We start from the raw sequence: 19,302 nt of genomic DNA, 5'->3' as shown, positions 1-19,302 counted from the left end.
TATGATCAATTTTGGAGAATGTTCCATGGGGTGATGAGAAGAATGTATATTCTTTGTCCTTGGGGTGGAGTGTTCTATATGCGTCTATCAGGCACAGTTGTTCTAGGGTCTCATTTAAATCTCTTATATCTCTGTTTAATTTCTGTTTAGAGGATCTGTCCAGCTCTGTAAGAGGAGTGTTAAAGTCCCCTGTTATGATGGTATTATCAGATATCAGACTAAGTAAGGTCGCTTCAAGAATCTGGGAGCATTTAAATTGGGTGCATAAATATTTAGAATTGAAATGTCTTCTTGTTGTAGTTTTCCCTTGACCAATATAAAGTGACCATCTTTGTCTTTTTTGACTTTAGTTGCTTTAAATCCACATGTATCTGAAAATAAGATTGCAACTCCTCTTTTCTTCTGAATTCCATTTGCCTGAAAAATTGTCTTCCAACCCTTGACTCGGAGCTTTAATTTGTCTTTTGAAGCCAGGTGTGTTTCTTGCAGACAGCAAATGGATGGCTTGTGTTTTTTTAATCCAGTCAGCCAATCTATGTCTCTTCAGTGGGGAATTCAAGCCATTAATATTTATTGAGATAATTGATAAGTGTGGTAGTATTCTATTCATCTTATTTGGTGAGAGTCCATTGCTTAGTTTTATCTTTTGCATCAGTGTGGAGGTTAGGTTCTGTCCTTTAATTTCTGAGTTCTTACTTTGCTGCTGATCCATTGTGGTGGTCAGTGTGCAGAACAGGTTGAAGTATTTCCTGTAGAGCTGGTCTTGTTGTGGCGAATTTCCTCAATGTTTGTATATCCGTAAATGATTTGATTTCTCCATCAATTTTGAAGCTTAGCTTAGCAGGGTACAGAATTCTGGGCTGGAAATTGTTCTGTTTAAGTAGATTAAAGGTAGATGACCATTGTCTTCTTGCTTGGAAAGTTTCATTAGAGAAGTCTGCGGTCACTGTGATGGATTTGCCCCTGTAGGTCAACTGGTGCTTACTCCTGGCAGCTTGCAGAATCTTTTCTTTTGTCATGACTTTGGATAGGTTCATCACAATGTGTCTTGGAGAAGCTCGGTTAGAGTTCAGGCGACCTGGGGTCCGATATCCCTCTGAAAGCAGTGTGTCAGAATCTTTGGTGATATTTGGGAAATTTTCTTTTATAATATTCTCTAGTGTGGCTTCCATTCCTCTGGGGCATTCTTCTTCCCCTTCTGGAATTCCTATAACTTGTATGTTGGAACGCTTCATAAAGTCCCATAATTCTGACAGGGAACGTTCTGCTTTCTCTCTCTTCTTTTCTGCCTCTTTTACTATCTGAGTTATCTCAAGAACTTTGTCTTCTACCTCTGAAATTCTTTCTTCTGCATGGTCTAACCTATTGCTGATACTTTCCATTGCATCTTTAAGTTCCCTAATTGACTGTTTCAGTTCCTTCAGCTCTGCTATATCCTTTCTATATTCTTCATATCGTTCATCTCTGATTTGATTCTGTTTTTGGATTTACTTTTGGTTATTTTCCACTTTATTAGCAGTTTCCTTCATTGTTTCCATCATTTCTTTCATTGTTTTCAACATGTGTATTCTAAATTCCCTTTCTGTCATTCCTAATGTTTCTTTATAGGTGGAATCCTCTGCAGTAGCTTGCCGCACCCTCGGCAACAAGCCGCAGCGAGGTGGCGCTGTCCGCGTTATAGAACGCATGGTAAGGTGGTCTGTGCTCCTCGGAGCGAAGCCCCCAGCACCTCCAGTGTGCACAGCGACAGAAATGTTGCCTAGCATGCTGTTTTTTGACGCAATCTCATGAGGGACATGGCATATTATTAAGAAACTCTTATGTGTTGCTGAATACTTGTTTGTCTTGTCAAAACAATCTATAAGATTTTAAGAATAAACACAGTGGTTTACTGATCCAGATTAAGCACAGCAAGAATGGCTGTGTCAGACTCAGTGGCTCCAAGTAAGCCTGGTCAACAGCACGTCCCTACCATAAATGTCAGTGACTTGAGACAATGCAGGCACAGCAAACAAGATGTTCCAACATGACATACACTATCACCACCTGCAGTAAAACTTTACTTAGAAAAACATCTTACTTCACTAATTTTCATATGTAATACAAATCAATAGAGTAGTTTAATGTTTAACAAACAATTAATTATGAATCAAAGTATAGTTACTAATAAGAGTAAAAATATATAGAAAATATATATAGAAGTAGTCAAGCATTATACGTAAAAGAATATGTTCAGCTATTTTTAAAAGAAATTATAAGAAACTGAGAACAATTACAGAGCTAAGAGAAGTCACAAGCCTTGACATTCCTAGATAAGAGGAAGTAACCAGGTGTTAAAAATAAACCACCTCCCTCCGGAGAGCAAAACCTTGAAAAGATAAACCACCTCCCTCCGGAGAGCAAAACCTTGAAAACATGTAATGCATGATAAACCGCATATGCAGACACAAAGATAATTTATAAGCATAAGCAAAATAAAGATTGCATTGTTTGAACCTTGGAAAGAAAATGTATAAATACCAACATATACTCTCAGTAAAATTTACAGCTGCTTCCTTCATCACATGCTGTGTGGCAGTCTGTCATTTATCCTGCGTCGACCTTTCAACCAACCTGTACCGTTCACCCTGAGCACCCTCGGACTGAGGCCCATCGACCGGCGGTCCGCGGCAGTAGCTACCTCATGGTCCCTTGGTGGGGTTGTTCTGGACTGGTTCTTCATGTTGCCTGGAGTTTTCTGCTGATTCTTCCTCATGAGTGATTTCTTTTATTTGTTTCCTTGCCCTAATTTTCCTTTCACCTCCTCTTGCTCTTTAAGTTCTTGTGCCTGTGGACTAAGGGTTATAGGACCAGAAGGGTGAGAAGGTGGAAGAGCAAAAATGGGATGAAAGAAAGGAGGACCGAGTGATAAGAAAAATAGAGAAAGTTGAGGGGGTGGGTAAAAGGAATATTGACAAAAAGAAGAGAGGCACAGAAAGAGGGAGACAGAGCAATATAGGTGTACAATAGAGTACTTTGACACAACCTTAAAAAAATCCCACCTTCTGGGGGTGCCCAGTTGGGTGGTCCTTGAGGTCAGCAGCTCTTTGCTAACCTGATCAGACACAGTACCCCACCTCCACCAAGTAGAGAGGAAAGACAAAAATGCTATAAATCAAACCAAAACAAGCAAACAGAAAATTTTATGGGATAAAATTGGGTGAAAAACCACATAATAGCAGTAGAAACACTAGCAAAAATGAAGGTCTAATTATTGAAAAAGACAGCAATGGGAAATTATGATTAAACTAGAAAAATTGAGAAAGAAAAAGATCTGTATGGAAAAGGTTGAACTTAAAAAACAAAACAACATCAACAGCATCAAAATAAACAAAAAGAAACAACCAAACCAAAACAAACAAATAAACAAAAAAAACGAAAAAAAAAAACAAACAACCAAAAACAAAGCAGTATGTATATGTTATTGAATATTGTCTGGGCAACACGTGGTCTTCTGGGGTATGAGATGTTAATCACAGTTCTGATACGACTGGAAGCTGCTGATTTCTCAAACCCCAGCAGGTAGACACCCTAAATCTCTCTTCAGCCCACTTAAAAGGCACTTTGAACTTGTAAACTTGCTGAGCAGAAGCTTTCCCAGGGAAGTACTTGTCTCTGGAATCACTGCTGAAGTGGCTATCCACTTACCCAGTGTGCCAAAACTGGTCTCACTCTGCCCCTGAGGGTTAGGGCTGCAAGGCGGCTCAGACCCTGCCCTTAGGCTACTTGGTCGCTGGGTTACCAGCTCCCACCCAATTCTAGATTTGCGACCCTGAGGGCAGAGCTTGCCGGGGCAGATCGCTCACAATGGCTCCCTGTGTCCCACAGCCAAACACTATTAGCTCCGTCTGGCTCAGCAGCTCAGACTGGGGCCCTAGACAACAGCCAAATTTCTCCACACTCCCGCTCAGGCTCTCCCCAAGGCAGTTCAATAGAGTGCCAAGTCCAAAGACACCAAAACAGTTCACAGGTAAGGCCTTTCTGGTTTGCAGTCTCGCTGCTACTGAACTTACAGTTGCGGGCGGGTTTAGACGGATTGAACACACGCGACCACTTGCCGGTTTTCCACTGTTTTAGTCCTCCTCTTGGGGTCCAGAAGTCTCTTGCTGACTCACTGTGTCCTCACAGGGGTGATGATAGGCAGATCCCACCAGCCAGAGATGCCTGGAGTCGTATCTCCCCAGACTCACAGTGCCCAGATGCAAGGAAGCTGTTACACGGCCACCATCTTTCTCCGCCTCCCATCACTCATTTCTTAATAGTTTTGAAATGTATACTCATTTCTTAATAGTTTTGAAATGTACCATTGCATCATGCACATTAGGTGATATCCTCCCAAATACCCTCCCTCCTTCTATATACCCCCTCCCCTTCCCTCTCTCTCCTCTTCCCTTCTACTTTCTGGACTATGGTTATTTTTTGCCATTCATATGAGTGTGTAGGTGATTATGTATTCATTTCATAGTGGTATTGAGTACATTGGATACTTCCCCCCCTATTCTTGAGATACTTTACTAAGAAGAATATGTTCCAGCTCCATCCAGGTAAACATAAGAGATGTGAAGTCTCCATCCTTTTTATGGCTGCATAGTATTCCATGGTGTACATATACCACAATTTGTTAATCCATTCATAGGTCAGTGGGCACTTGAGTGTTTCCATGTCTTGGCTATTATGAATTGGGCTGCAATAAACATTCTGGTGCATGTATTTGTTGTAAAATAATTTTTGGTCATCTAGGTATATACCTAGTAGAGGAATTGTAGGATCAAATGGTAGGTCTACTTTTAGTTCCTTAAGCATTCTCCAAACTTCTTTCCAAAGTGGTGACCTTATTATTATAAACATTATTGCATACACAAATGAATGGAAGCCAATCCCAGTATTTGTGTTATTGGGATTATTGTCAAGTCCATACTTCTTAAATATTAGCAGGACTACATTTCTTGAACTCTGATCTTATTTTCTTCTATTCTTGGCATCCACTACACCCATACAGACACACAAACCCAGAGAGAGAAAATAGATCTGAGGAAGGTAGCATCTTATTAATGCTCTGACCTTGTTGTAAAGTTATGATAAATTCTGAAAAAGAGACTTGTTACCATGATCCATCATTTCCATTCAATTAAGGAGAATAATGTCCATTTTATGAAAGCCAATTTGTGAAAAAATCAGATTACTAGCCACAAAAAAGTCAAAGCCACCTAGTTACTTGAAAAAAAGAAAAGAATATAAAATAGTGTAGAGATGATTCTCTACACAACACCAAAGAAAAAAGTCTTAGCCTTGACTTCTGCATCCTCTTTAAAGCAACAAGATAATTTGTTTTTCTGACCTAGGCTCATTCAAATTCTTGTTTTCTCTGGCAAATTCATTATCAGTCTTTTAACCTCTCCAGAACGCTTTGCAACTGCGTGTATGCGGCTTTGAGCAGGGCTTTTCCTTTGTCATGGGTTTTTCATGTGAAGCAACCCCTGGGGAATCAGAAGGGCTGGCCAAGAAGATGTGAATGTGGAGGGAATTGGGTTTAAAGATGATTTCTGTTGAACATTAATATACTTGCACATGGAGAGTGAGATGGACTTCAATATTTGGCCACATTTGTATTTATAAAACATTGGAACCTCCATGGGAAAAGATAACATTTTAAGTAGTTATCTTTTATATTTATAATAATCATTTACATGTCTACAGATATTTAGATGTTGTTAAGTTTGGTAAGGCTACTTGTTATACTTGTATGTGTAGATAAGAAAAGATGCAAATCGAGCATTGTTTGAGTCCTCAAAACCTATGGTCCACCTACAAAATGTATATGGTGGAAAAATAACTGTAATGAATGTACTTCATCAGAAACATGAAATTACTTAATTTAAATTTTATTTTTAATGATTTTATGTTATATTATTTTATTACTTCTGACAAGATCTATAGGAAGATGATGAAAGAGCGAAAGTTTGTGAGAGAATCTTTTCTCATATAGAATATTTTTATTTTATAAACCTAACCAATATCAAATGCCGATTAACTTCATACTTACTGACATTAAGTTCTTCATGTGCTTCATGAATCTTTCAGTACATTGAGCAAAATTAGAAGTTTGAATTGCTAAATTTTTATTAATAAAATCTTCATCTGCCACGTTCAGTATGTATGATTCAATCTATTTTCAGAACTGAAAAGTAAATGACTTTAGGCTATAAAAATAATCTTCCTAGTTTTATAGAAATCAGAACACAATATAAAAGGAATTTTTAAATCATCTAATGTAGAACATTTCTATCCAGTGAAATTACATAATTCAGCTTTTCCAAACACTAAGCTCAATTGACTCTCAAAATAGCAGTTAGCTTGGATCACAAATTAAATTCAGTTGTCTCATTTAACATGTCTTCAAAACAATTAAATAGAATGAAAATGCCATTGCATTATAGGTTAAATTGTATACAATGGTTTACATTTTAATGTTTTATGGCTTTCAAATTTTTTTCATATAAATTATTTTATACAATTTTTGTTACAAATCTGTGAGATCAATAAGGCAGGTACAGCTTAATAAAATTTGCTTTTGCCAATTCAAATCTTTTAATCAAATTAAGTATATTCATGTAAGTGAAATTTAAAAATAGGTCTTTTCTGACATGACATTCACTGCTCTGGCTACTGCAACTATACTTAAATGACACTGATGAAAACAAAATACTGGAGACATAACCATTCTATTGTCATCCTTTTGTTGCTTTGATTTGGTTCTTTTATATTCACAGCCATTGACTTGAAAAGGAGAATTACAAGATGTGAGCGGCGCTCAGTAGGTGGCGCTAATGAGACATACACTATCAAATTGTCAAATCCTATTGCCAGAGAAGATTTATTATATACTTTAGCAGTAAGGATGTTGGGATTAAAGGCAGGCTGATTGTACTGTCTCTCATTTAGGGAGTGCAGATGCTGTATCAAATTATTAAAAGATTTATTCAATTCCTGATTTATACAAATTTGAGAACAATGTTTATTTTCTTTTCTACTTCATAATATTTGAAAAAAAAAAGCATCTTCAACTCAAAACTAAGTCTAGTCCTTTGCTTATCTGAGGTGCTGTCTAGTAGATGCTGCAAGAAGGTAAAAACTGGATTGCACTGCAGTGATTCTGTTAAGTATAAAATATGGAATTCAAATGAGATTCTTGGGAGCTTAAAAGTACTAAGAAATCATAATCTTGCTTATCTTTGAGAAATAACAGCAGGTTATTCACAAGTTTCCCATTCTGGCCAAGTGTTACATGTTGGAAAATAGCTTTTTAATTTTTAACTCTATTGAACATTCAGAATGAAAATCAGATGTACAATGGCAATTAAATAGATTTTTTAGAATAAGCAAATACTATATAATTATGAAGGACTGAAGTATTTGCTTACCCTGTCAATATAAGAATTAAATTACAACATTCCCCTACGTATTAGAAAGTGCCTTGATGACTTGCAGTAAGTTATTTGGGAGCCATCTCGCCAAGAAAGAAAGAGCTGCCACTTCAAAGGGGACTCAACAGGGATTTACTAAAAGCTGACTAATGCATGCTCTCTGAAGTCACCTTTCTACACAGATTAAATTGGCATTGATGTTTTTGATATCCTAAGTTTTCCATTTTTACTTTTCTTTCAATAATAAACAATCTCATCTCAATTTTATGTTTTACTTTGCACAAAACCACTTATTTCTTTTTTTTATAATTCTGTTTGAAACTAGAAGATAGATAAAACTATGTTAGAGAAGTTCCCTTCCAATATGATTAAGGTTAGGAGATTCATGCATAAATGATGGGTAGTTAATTTTTTTTACATGTAACATTAATAATTGAAAAACTCATAGAAATCATGTTACTATATAACCATAACAATTTTTCTCACTAAGACAATCATTTAACTCTGCTTGGTTTTCATCAACAAATCAGAAATTATGACTTTTATTCATTCCCCTTTCCTAAGAGAAATGACACCTTCTCTGGTACCAGGGTTTGTTGTGTAGAAGCTATGTCTTGGTAATTTCAAGATACAGTTGGTTCATAAGCATAAGTACAGATTTTTTTTATCATGTTAAAGATTGGATTGAAATGGTTTCCTGATTGGAGGAGTCTTGCAAAATAGCTAATCAATTTCTCTAACTTTAAAAAAAAATTCAGAATATTATAGGATTACACATGTTTTGGTTACACAGTTTGCTTTTGTATGTTTTAAGTCAAAGTTGTAAGTGTGCCCTTCATTCAAAAAGTGTGCATTGTACCTGTTATGTTGAATTTACTCATCCCCTCTCTCCTACTTTTATTCTATTGTGTTTTGCTTCCATATGTGCACATAAGTGTCAATCAACAATACCAATTTAGTATCGAGTATGTGTGGCGTTTGTTTTTCCATTCTTGTAACTAGATATTTATTTACCCCCGACCAAAAAAAAATTTATAAAAAAGACACTTGCACTCTAATATTCATAGCAGCAAAATTCATAGTTGCAATGATGTGGAAACAACCCAGGTGCCCATTGATTCATGAATGGATTAATAAAATGTGGTACATTTAGACCATGGAATACTACTCAGCCTTTAAAAAAAATGGCGACCTCGTATCTTTTATAACAGCCAATCAGCTTCTTAGTGCAATTGTTGGAGAAAAACTTAAAGAATGTATTTCCTCCTTCCACAAATTCCATAACTGGGTATGTCTTATTTTGATTTGTCCACAAGGCCAAGGCTGTTAAGGAGACTGATGTAAATTATATGAATATAATCCATTGAGAATTTTCCATAATTTAGAGCCATCCTATTGATTTTCTATAAATGAATTTGTCAGTAAAAATGAAACTCTGATGTTCCTTAGCAGACCCTCCTCTTCCTTCTCTTTCTTTCTTCTTTTTCTTAATATCTTTCCTGATACATAATTCACATATCACGCCACTCACCCATTTGAAGTGTAGAATTAAATGGTTTTTAGTAGGTTCACAGAGTGTGCAATCATCTTCACAATGAATTTTAAAATATTTTATCACACCCCAAATCACCCTAAACACATTAGTTTTTCTTCCCAATTCCCCCCAACTCCCATATTCTAGGCAACAACTAATCAACTTTCTGTTTCTATGGATTTTCTTATTCTGAACATTTTACATAATTTTTTGCATTCCATTTCCTATAAATGCAATTGCACGATATTGGTCTTTTGAAATTAGCTTCTTTTACTTAGCGTGATACTTTTAAGGTTCATCTATATCATTGCATATATTAGTATTTTCTTGCTCTTTAACACTCAACATTTCATTGTATGAATATGGTGAATGTTATTTATCCATTCCTCAGCTGATGGGCATTTGGGTTGTTTCCCCACTTTTTAGCTGTTATTAGCAATGCTGTGATCATTTGTGTATAGGTTGTGTGTAGACATAATGTTTTTGTCTCTGTTGGTATACATTTAGGAGTGGAATTCCTGGATAATCTGCGTATTGTCTTCCAAAGTGGCTGCACCATTTTTCATTTTCACAAGCAGCGTATAGGGGTTTGAATTTCTCTGAATCTTTACCATCACTATTTTGTGTCCATCTATTTGATAGTAGTCAGAAAATCTCTCTTAATTCATTCAGGATGCTATCACAAAATATCTTAGACTGGGTAACTTATTTTAAAAGCAGCAACTTATTTTTCATAGTTTTAAAGGTTGGGAAATCCAAGATCATCTGCTAGAGGCCAGTTTCTCATATATGGCACCATTTTGCTTCATCCTTATTTGGTGGGAGGGGTCAGTCAGCTCTGCCTCTCTTTCATAAGGGTTCTATCCCATCCATATTATTTCTGCCCTTGTGACTTAATCAGCTCTCAAAATCCCCACTTCTTAATGGTATTATACTAGGGAGTCAATGTGTGAATTTTGAGGTGGGGACATTTTACTAAGACCTTTGCATTTTGTCCTTGTAGCCATCCTACTGGGTCTAACACTGCAGGTTTGATTTGCATTTCTCTGATGGCTAATAGAGCATCTTTTCATTTGTTGAATGGTCATTTATATATCTTCTTCAGAGAAATGTCTACTTAGATCCATGGTGTGTTTTGAAATTGAGCTATTTGTCTTTTTAGTATGGTAAGAGCTCTTTATATTCACACATATTCTAGAGAAATCCCTCATCAGATATTTGATTTACAGATTTCATTCTGTGAATTGTTTTTCCACCTTCTTGAATATTCTGGAAGGCACAAAAGTGATACCCAGGTCCTTTCATGCCTTATTTAGTAATTTTAGTTATCTTTTTTTCTCGGTTAGTCTGGCTTAAGTTTTGTAAATTTTACTGATCTCTTCAAAGAACAAAACTTTGATATTATAGCTTTTATCATATTCTATTTTCTATTTTATTAATTTTGGGCCTTAATATATTATTTCCTTCCATCTGCTTAATTTCATTTTAGGTTGCTCTTCTTTTTTCATTTCCTTGAGGTAGAAGTTAGGATATTGAATTGAAATCTTTTTTTCTTTTTTTGATACAGGCATTTAGACTCAAGGGTATCCAATCCTTTTTCTTTTCTTCTGTACACTAGATGAATAAGTGTTGTTTCTGTGTCACACCATAAATACACAACACTAACGAAAGCTGATGAGCGAAAAAAACAAAAAAAAAGTCTGTACATACTTTCCTCCATATCTGATGCCACAGATAAGGAAAACAGTCTTCAAATAATGTGCCTGTAGCCCAGGGGCTGCAGTTTGGACACTCCTGAAGATCTATAAATGTCCCTCTAAAAACTGATTTAGCTACATTCCCATAAGATTGGTATATTGCATTTTGATTATAATCTCAAAATATTTTCTAATTTCTATTGTGATTTCTTTTTCTGCCCTTGATTATTTAGGAATCCATTATTAAATTTCCAGAAATTTGTGAATTTTCAAGTGTTTTTTTTGTTTGTTTGTTTTTGATTTCTAATTTTCTTCTATTTTGGCCAGTGAACAGAGTTTATTTTTATTTCAATCATTTTAAAATTCATTGAGAGTTGTTTTATAGCCTAGCATATAGTCCATCCTGGATAATGTCCTATGTTCTTGAGAAGAACGTGTATTCTGCTACTGTTGGGTGGATTCCTCTGGAGAGATCCGTTAGGTCTTTTGGGTCTTTAGTGCTGTTTAAGTATCTCTTTCTCTCTCATTCTATTTTTCTTTTTCCTTAGTGTTCTGCCTAGCTATTCTAGCTACTATTGAAAGAGAAGTATTAAAGTCTCCAATCATTATTGTTGAATTGTCTGTTTCTCCCTTCAGTTCTGTCAATATTTGTTTCATAAATATTAGGACTTGGTTGTTAGATGACTATAGAAGTAATAAACATCATGATCATGCTATACTAAATTTTATAAAAGATATTTTTTCTTCCTTCAATAATAAATTAACCTTAGCTTACTGTTACTTTTTAAATTTATAAACTTTTAGTTTTTTAAAAAAAGCTTTTGGACTCTTTTGTAATGCATATTGGTTAAAGCATAAATACATTGTATAGCTGTACAAAATATTTTATTTCTGTACATACTTATTCTATAAACTTTTTAGTTTTAAAATCTTTTATTATTTATTTATTTTTTACTTATTTAATTTTCCAACCTTTTTGTTAATGCTAAGTCACAAATACATGTATTAGTTTAAGCCCACACAAAGTCAGGATCATCAATATCACTGTTTTCAATGTCCACATCTTATCTCATTGGAGGGTCTTCAGGGATAATAATATTCATGGAACTGTTGTAGCCTGTAACAGTGCCTTCTTTGAGAATATCTCCTTAAGGATGTGCCTGAAGATGTTTTACAGTTAACTTAACAATTAAAAAGTATAAAAGTATAGCATAGTAAATACATAGAAGTTTAGTAAACACATAAATATTGTTGCCTATTATCATTATCAAGTATTATGTACTTCACATAATCGTATGTGCTATACTTTTATATTACTGGAAGTGCAATAGGTTTCTTTACACCAGCATCAATGACCTGTGAGTCATGTATTGTGCTATGTCCTTATTATGGCTGTGACTTCATGAGGTGATAGGAATTTATCAGCTCCATTATAATCTTATAGGACCGGTGTTGTATAGGGCGTGCATCATTGACCAAAATGTTGTTATGTGATGCATGACTGTGGTTAGTGTTATACATGACATTTCCTTTTTTGCTTTTGGTGTGGCTCACATCTTTTCTGTTTATGCTTCTCCTTTATTGTTTTCTTTCACAACAAAGAATTATTTTCTAGTTTAAGATTTTTAATTACTTTAAAAGTGTTATTTACACTTCTGGTGTTGTTTTCTTAGTGGTTACTCTAGGGATTACCAAATACAGGGTGGCCACAAATTTGCATGCAATTTAAAGTTGCACACTATTTTAAATTGAATACAAAGTTTATGGCCACTCTGTACATCATAACTTACAAGAATCTACTTCAGATATACGCTAACTTAATTCCAGTGAGATATAAAAATTATTCCTATATTTCTCTATTTCCTCTTCCTTTTCTTGTACTAATCTTATGTTATTATACATATCTAATTTATGTATCTTACAAGACTAACAATATATTGTCATAACTTTTACTTTATATAATGTAAATGTTTTTTAAAGAAGCTAGTAGACAAATGGAGATGAAGCATATATTTATAGAATTTGTTTTATTAACCTTAATCTTTACCATTTTGAGTCTTATTTGTTCTTGTGAGTGCTATTCATTTGCACCTGTGTTCTTGTGGATTCTTCATTTGTTCCTTGGGATTCTTCTGGGGTCTTTTCCTTACTCTCATATAGCTATTTCCACTCACCAACTTTGTGCATTTGCTGTCAAATATTAGTACATTTCTATATATCATTGACCCAACAGTACAATTACTTACCTGTTGCTACATACAATTGCCTTTTAAATTAATGAAAAGAAATTTGAATTTATACTATTTATTATATTACATAATTTTATTTATTATACTTATATTATTAATATAATATTTATTATACTTATATAATTACCCTTATCAATGGTTCCTGTTTTTCATGTGGATTTGCATTACTGTCTTTTGTTTCTGCCTCAAGGACTTCCTGCAGACAAAAAACTCAGTTTTGTTTATCTGGAAATATTTTTTGCCTTCATATTTTAAGGATAATTTTACTATACATAAGATTCTTGACAGACAGTTTTTTTTATTTTTTTCAGTTAGTATTCTGACCATGTCATGCCACTGGAGGACTATGCTTCCCTTGCATTTGATGAGAAGTAAGTTGTTAACCAGTCTGGTATCATTTTTCTCTCCCCACTTTTCAATTTAAATTTTTGTCTTTTAATATTTTTGCCTTGATATATTTGATAAATATCTAGGTGTAGATCTCTTGGTGTTTGTCCTATTTGGAATACTTCATTGAGTTTGTTCAATATGCAGATTCATATTTTTCATCAAATTTGGGAAGCTTTCAGCCATCACTTCATTGAATAATTTTTATGCGCTTAACTCTTTATCTTCAATTCTGGTACTCCCATTATTTTTACGTTGGTATGTTTAGTTATATCCCGTAGTTCTCTGAGTCTCTGTTCATTTTTATTTATTTATTTTTTATTTATATTTTCTTTTTTCTTCAGATTGTATAATATGTATTAATCTACCTTCAATTTCACTGAATCTTCTGCCGCTTCAAATTTGTTATTGAGCCCTCCAGAGAATGTTTCATTCCAATTTAATGTAATTTTAACTCCAGAATGTCCATTGTATTTAAAAAAATAATTTGAATCTCTTTATTGATATTCTCCATTTGTTGAGACATTCTCTTCATACCTTTCTTCACTTCTTTAACTATGGTGTGTTTAGTTTTTTATCTATATTAGAGGGTGCTTTCAGATTTTTCTGCTAAATTTGACATTCGGTTCCTCTCACAGGCAGTTTTTGTCATCTGCTTTTTCCCTGTATATGGGTCACATTTTTTCTATTTCTTTACATATCTCATAATTTCTTGTTGAAGACCGGAAACTTTACACAGTAAATTTTAGCAACTCTCTGCATACTGACTCTCCCTCCTCCCCGTCCAATTGTTGTTTTGTTGCTTATTTATTTCTTTGGTAACTAGGCTGCACTATTATGTTGATGTATATTTTCCCCACAGTGTAAAACTTCTGATAGCACTTCAGAGGGTGAAGCCTTCACTATGTGCCCAGTCACACTGGCATGAAGTGGTTTTAGTGGTATTCTCTTTGATTCTTTCCTTCTCTGATTTCTTTATTAATCCGAGTGCCACTGTAATTATTACATCCAGCTGCTATCTTGTATAAATTGCTGGCTCACTGTGCCACTGTCTTAAATAATTTCTTAGGGGAATTAAATGATCCATAGTATGAGCCAATTAAATTCAGCCTCCTTTGGGAAAGTAGTCTTTGAGACCATTCTTTGATACTTCTTCCAGTCCTAGGAAGGCTCTTTTAGCTATTTTGTTCTCTGTTTCTCTCTGGTATATTTGCAACTGGTTTGCAATTTATAATAGCTTGTTGTTCTTATAGAACTACCAGACTTCTCTTAATTTCTCGTCACCATCATCTTCAGTATTTTCAAGAGTGTCCTTCGTTTTGAACGTCCCACACTGTTTCATATAAAGTCAATCCCCTTGAGGAAAGCTTTGGAGCTTTCTACTTTTACCGCCTGCTCCTCTTCTTCTCCTTGCAAACACCCTGCCACAGCCCAGGGGGCTGGGAAATGACTTGTTTTCTCTGATGACCCCACTGTTTTACAAGCAGAACAACTGGACAAGGGTGGTAGCCAATGGTCTCCTCAGCTTGTCTATCCCAGTGTGGAATCTACCCACTACAAAGGGGCTGGGGTAAGGGTGATTCATGGACTGCTGCGCCCGTGATAAAAACTTTTGCACTGCTAGTGTGGTTATTATGAAGTAAGGTGATAACCTCAGACCACCCAGCTGTTTTTGCCTGGAGAAGACTATACGTCTAGGGAGGATGAGAACTGGTGGGTGACCTGCCCCTCCTGGGGAATATTTTAGTACCTGACTGGGAACTGGAGAGAGAGGGAGTCTTGTGTTTTCTTGGCTGCACACATGGAAAGGTGCTCTGTTACTGAAAGTTTGGCACTTGTTCTCCGAAGCCCTGTCAGAAAAATGGGGACAAGTGGTTTAGGAGCAAGAAAGAGAAGTTTATTGCTTTGCCAGCAAAAGAGGAAAATGGCAGACAATGGTCTCAAAATCCAAATTCCTGTTTCCAAGCAGAAACACAGAGCTTTAAAAGTTCTGATTCCACGATCCCATTTGGGGCCAAGATAATCTCATGGCTCTGCCCAGATTCATTCCATCTTCTGCTGGACAGTCTTGTGCCCTCCACTTGAATTAATCTTATCTTTCGCTATGAAAATCTTGTAACCTCCTCCCAGATGATTCCCTTGAACTATCTCCTGTGGCACAAAGAACAAGAGACATTCCCTGTCCCTCCCGACCACTGGCCTGAGACAAGGACGCAGGTTTAATTTCCCAAAAAAGTAGGGAGACAGAAAATACTTTGCCTTTTTTTTTTTTTTTTTTTTGCCATTTCTTCTGTAACACGTCTGTCTGTCTGTTATGGTGAGCTGAACAAAGTTGTGTGGGGCAGAGGGAGTAGATCAAGTCTCAAAGATATGACCAATGTATAGCGACTTTGTTACAATTAATCAGCACATACTGATGTATCAGTATAGTTGAGAGTCATAGTTTACCTTGGAGTTCACTGTTGGCATTGAACATTCTGTGTGTAATTCTATGTATTATATTCGGTTGGTTTTATTGCACTTTAATAGATATTAAAATTTTTTTATTGTCCAATATATGCACATTGGACAATTTCAAAAACCATTATTAAATGGTTAAGTGTGTTTATATTTCCACCAGCTAAGACTTTTTCACTTGGTATGATGTCTGTGGAGTTCTCTATGTTGCTATTCCTGAATTTTTTTATCTTGTGCTACTTTTGCTTCTATTCATAACAGTGTGTCTAAAACCTCTGTTTAATTTGGAGTATAAGCTCCTTTCAACTATTTTATTCAGTAGTTCTGTCTTACCATTATTTTCACTTTGGAAGATCTGTTTAGTAAAAGCTTCTTTATCAGAATAAGAAATTTGCCATTATTTGCCTTCTTCCTAAAATAAGGAAGTTCTTGCATGAAGCTTCTATCCTCTCACTATCTTTTTGCATTAAAGGTAAATTCCATTTGCCATAATTTTCTTATGTTGTGTTTTCTTAAAGAGGTCTTTGATAGGGCCTCTATAATATGGTTTTATTATAGCTACAATATATATTGCATCCATTGTATACTAATTGCCTGGTGCAATTAAAAAACATGTTTACACACAAAAAATGCTGTTTCCCAAGACAAAGTCATGTAGTAGTAGTTACCCCTAAATATGCCCTTATCTGTGTGTGCCTCTTGTAGGCCACCTGGATTATAGGTGCTGTGATTGCCCATGGATATGTTTGCATCAATAATTTCCACAGTAAGTTCTTTTTTTTTTTTGTGGTTTTTGGCTGGGGCTGGGTTTGAACCCGCCACCTCCGGCATATGGGACTGGAGCCCTACTCCTTGAGCCACAGGCACTGCCCTTTCACAGTAAGTTCTTAAAAAAGAAACAAAATAAGACCTGTGTTATGGTCTGAATGTTTATGCCTCAACCATAATTCATAGGTTAAACCTAATCCCCAGTGTGATAATAGACATGAGGCCTTTGGAAGACAGTTAAGTCACAAGGGCAGAGTCCTCACAAATGGGATTAGTGCCCTATAAAAAAGCTATAAGTTAGTTTATTGGGCACTTCCACTATGTGCAGATAAAGCATGAAAGCACCATTCCTAAGCACTATTCCTAAAGCACCATTTGGACCTTCACTAGATGCCAAATATGCTAATGCCTTGATCTAGGACTTCCAGCCTTCAGAACTGTGAGAAATAAATTTCTGTTGCCTATAAGCTACCTAATCAATGGTATTTTGTTACAGCAATGTGAACAGAATAGGCAGGAAAATTAACTAAGTACAATTATTTCTCATATGTTCTCTGCTCTCACACATATATAACCTCTTTCCATAATCAACACCCCCTCATGGAGTGGTGCATTTGTTACAATTGATCAACCTATACTGATACATCAGTATAATCAAGAGTCATAGTTTACCTTGGGGTTCACTGTTGGCATTAAACATTCTATATGTAATTCTATATATAATTACATATTTCCACTCTCATACTACAGGATGTCCTAAAAGTCACCCTGGAAGCCACCATACATAAGGAACTGGGACATTGTAGCTAAATGTACTTTTATTTACAAAATATTCATTACAAAATTTTACAAAATATTGACAAAATAGTCTCTACACATTGGTCACATATTTGTAAAATTTTGTAATGAATGTTTTATAAATAAAGGTACTTTTAACCACAATTTCCCATTTTCCCTGTGTTTGGTGACCTCATGGGAGACTTTAGGACACCCTGTAATACCAAACAAAATAGTTTCACTGCCCTAAAAATCCTCTGTGATTCACCCATTCATTCTCATCTGACCCTGGGTCTGGCAACTCTTGATCTTTTTCTGTCTCCAAAGTTTTGCCTTTTCCAGAATGTACTATGGTCGAAATCATAGAGTATGCAGTTTCCTTTTTCAGATTGAGTTCTTTTGATTAGTAATATATATTTAAGTTTCTTCTATGTCTTTTTATGGTTTAATAGCTCACTTGTTCTTAGTGCTGAATAGTATCCCATTGTCTGGTTGCACTACAGTTCACTTATCCATTCACCTACTGAAGGACATCTTGGTTTCTTCTAAGGCCCGGAAATTACCAAAGTTGCTAAAAACATCCATGTGCCAGTTTTAGTCTGGACATATGTTTTCATCTTTCTTAGGTAAATAGCTAAATAGCAAGATATATGATTGAGTAATAGAATGACAAGAATATGTTTAATTTTGTAAGAAACTGCTAAAATGTCTTCCAAATTTTGCTTTCCCACCATCCGTGAATGAGAGTTCCTATTCCGCAGCGTGCTGAGCATTTGATGTTGTCAGGATTTTGCATTTTAGCCATTGTGATAAATGCAAAGGGCTATGTTGTTGTTTAAATTTGCAATTTTCTGGTGACATGATGTGAGTATCTTTTTTATGTGCTTATTTTCACCTGAATATTTTCATTGGTGAGATGTTTGTGAAGGTCTTTTGCCCATTTTTTTTCATCAGGTCATTTTCTTATTGTTGAGTTTTAGGGATTCTTTGTATGTTTTGGATATCTTGAGTTCTAAGAGCTCTTTGTAATATTTGTGTATTTTGTATCACAGGCCCAAGTCTAGAACCTATTCTATCATTCTCTTTACCAGGTCTTTTGCTGAATAGAAGCTTTTAATTTTAAGGTCATTAAGTTCAGCTTATTGATTACTTGTTTTTCAGGTTTGTATCTAAAGAGTCTTGCTATACTCAAGCTCATTTAGGTTTTATACACTGTGAAATTCTAGGACAGCAGTTCTCAATGTTGCTACCCACAGCAACTGTATTAAAGACTTGTGGCATTAGGAAGGTTGAGAACCACTCTTCTAGGAGTCTTACAATTTTGTGTATTGTATTTAGGTCCATGATCCATTCTTAATTAACTTTTGTGCATGTTTAAGGTATGTGTCTAGATTTATTTTTTATCATGAGGATGTCTACTTATTCTAGTACCATTTATTGAAAAGACTATATTTGCTTCATTGTATTGCCTTTGCTTTTTTGTCAATGATCAGTTGACAACATTTATGTGGGTGCATCTGGGCTCTCTGTTCCATTGATCTATTTGTTTATTTTTTCTACCAATACCAGTAGTGTAGCTTTTATAGATAAGTCTTGACTTTGTGTAGCATCTGTTCTACAATTTTCTTATTATTCAAAATTATGTTGGCTATTCTGTGTCTTTTGCCTGTTCATGTAAACTTTATAATCACTTTGTTGATATCCACAAATTACCTTGCTAGGATTTTGACTAGGAGTGCATAGACTCTATAGGTAAATGTGGAAAGAACTGACAACTTGAGAAAATTGAGTCTTCCTGTGCATGAATATAGAATATTTATTTATTTAGTTCTTTAATTTTATACCTCAAAGCTTTGTATGTTTTCTCCTACAGAATGTATATATTTTATTAGATTTATATCTAAGTATTTTACTTTGGGTGGCTTATATGCTAATATAAATGTTTTAGAATTTTTATTTTCAAATTCTAC

This window comes from Nycticebus coucang, chromosome 5 (genome assembly GCF_027406575.1).
Source record: "Nycticebus coucang isolate mNycCou1 chromosome 5, mNycCou1.pri, whole genome shotgun sequence".
NCBI lineage: Eukaryota > Metazoa > Chordata > Mammalia > Primates > Lorisidae > Nycticebus > Nycticebus coucang.
The sequence above is the reverse complement of the archived record's forward strand: the minus strand, read 5'-3'. Positions refer to the sequence as shown.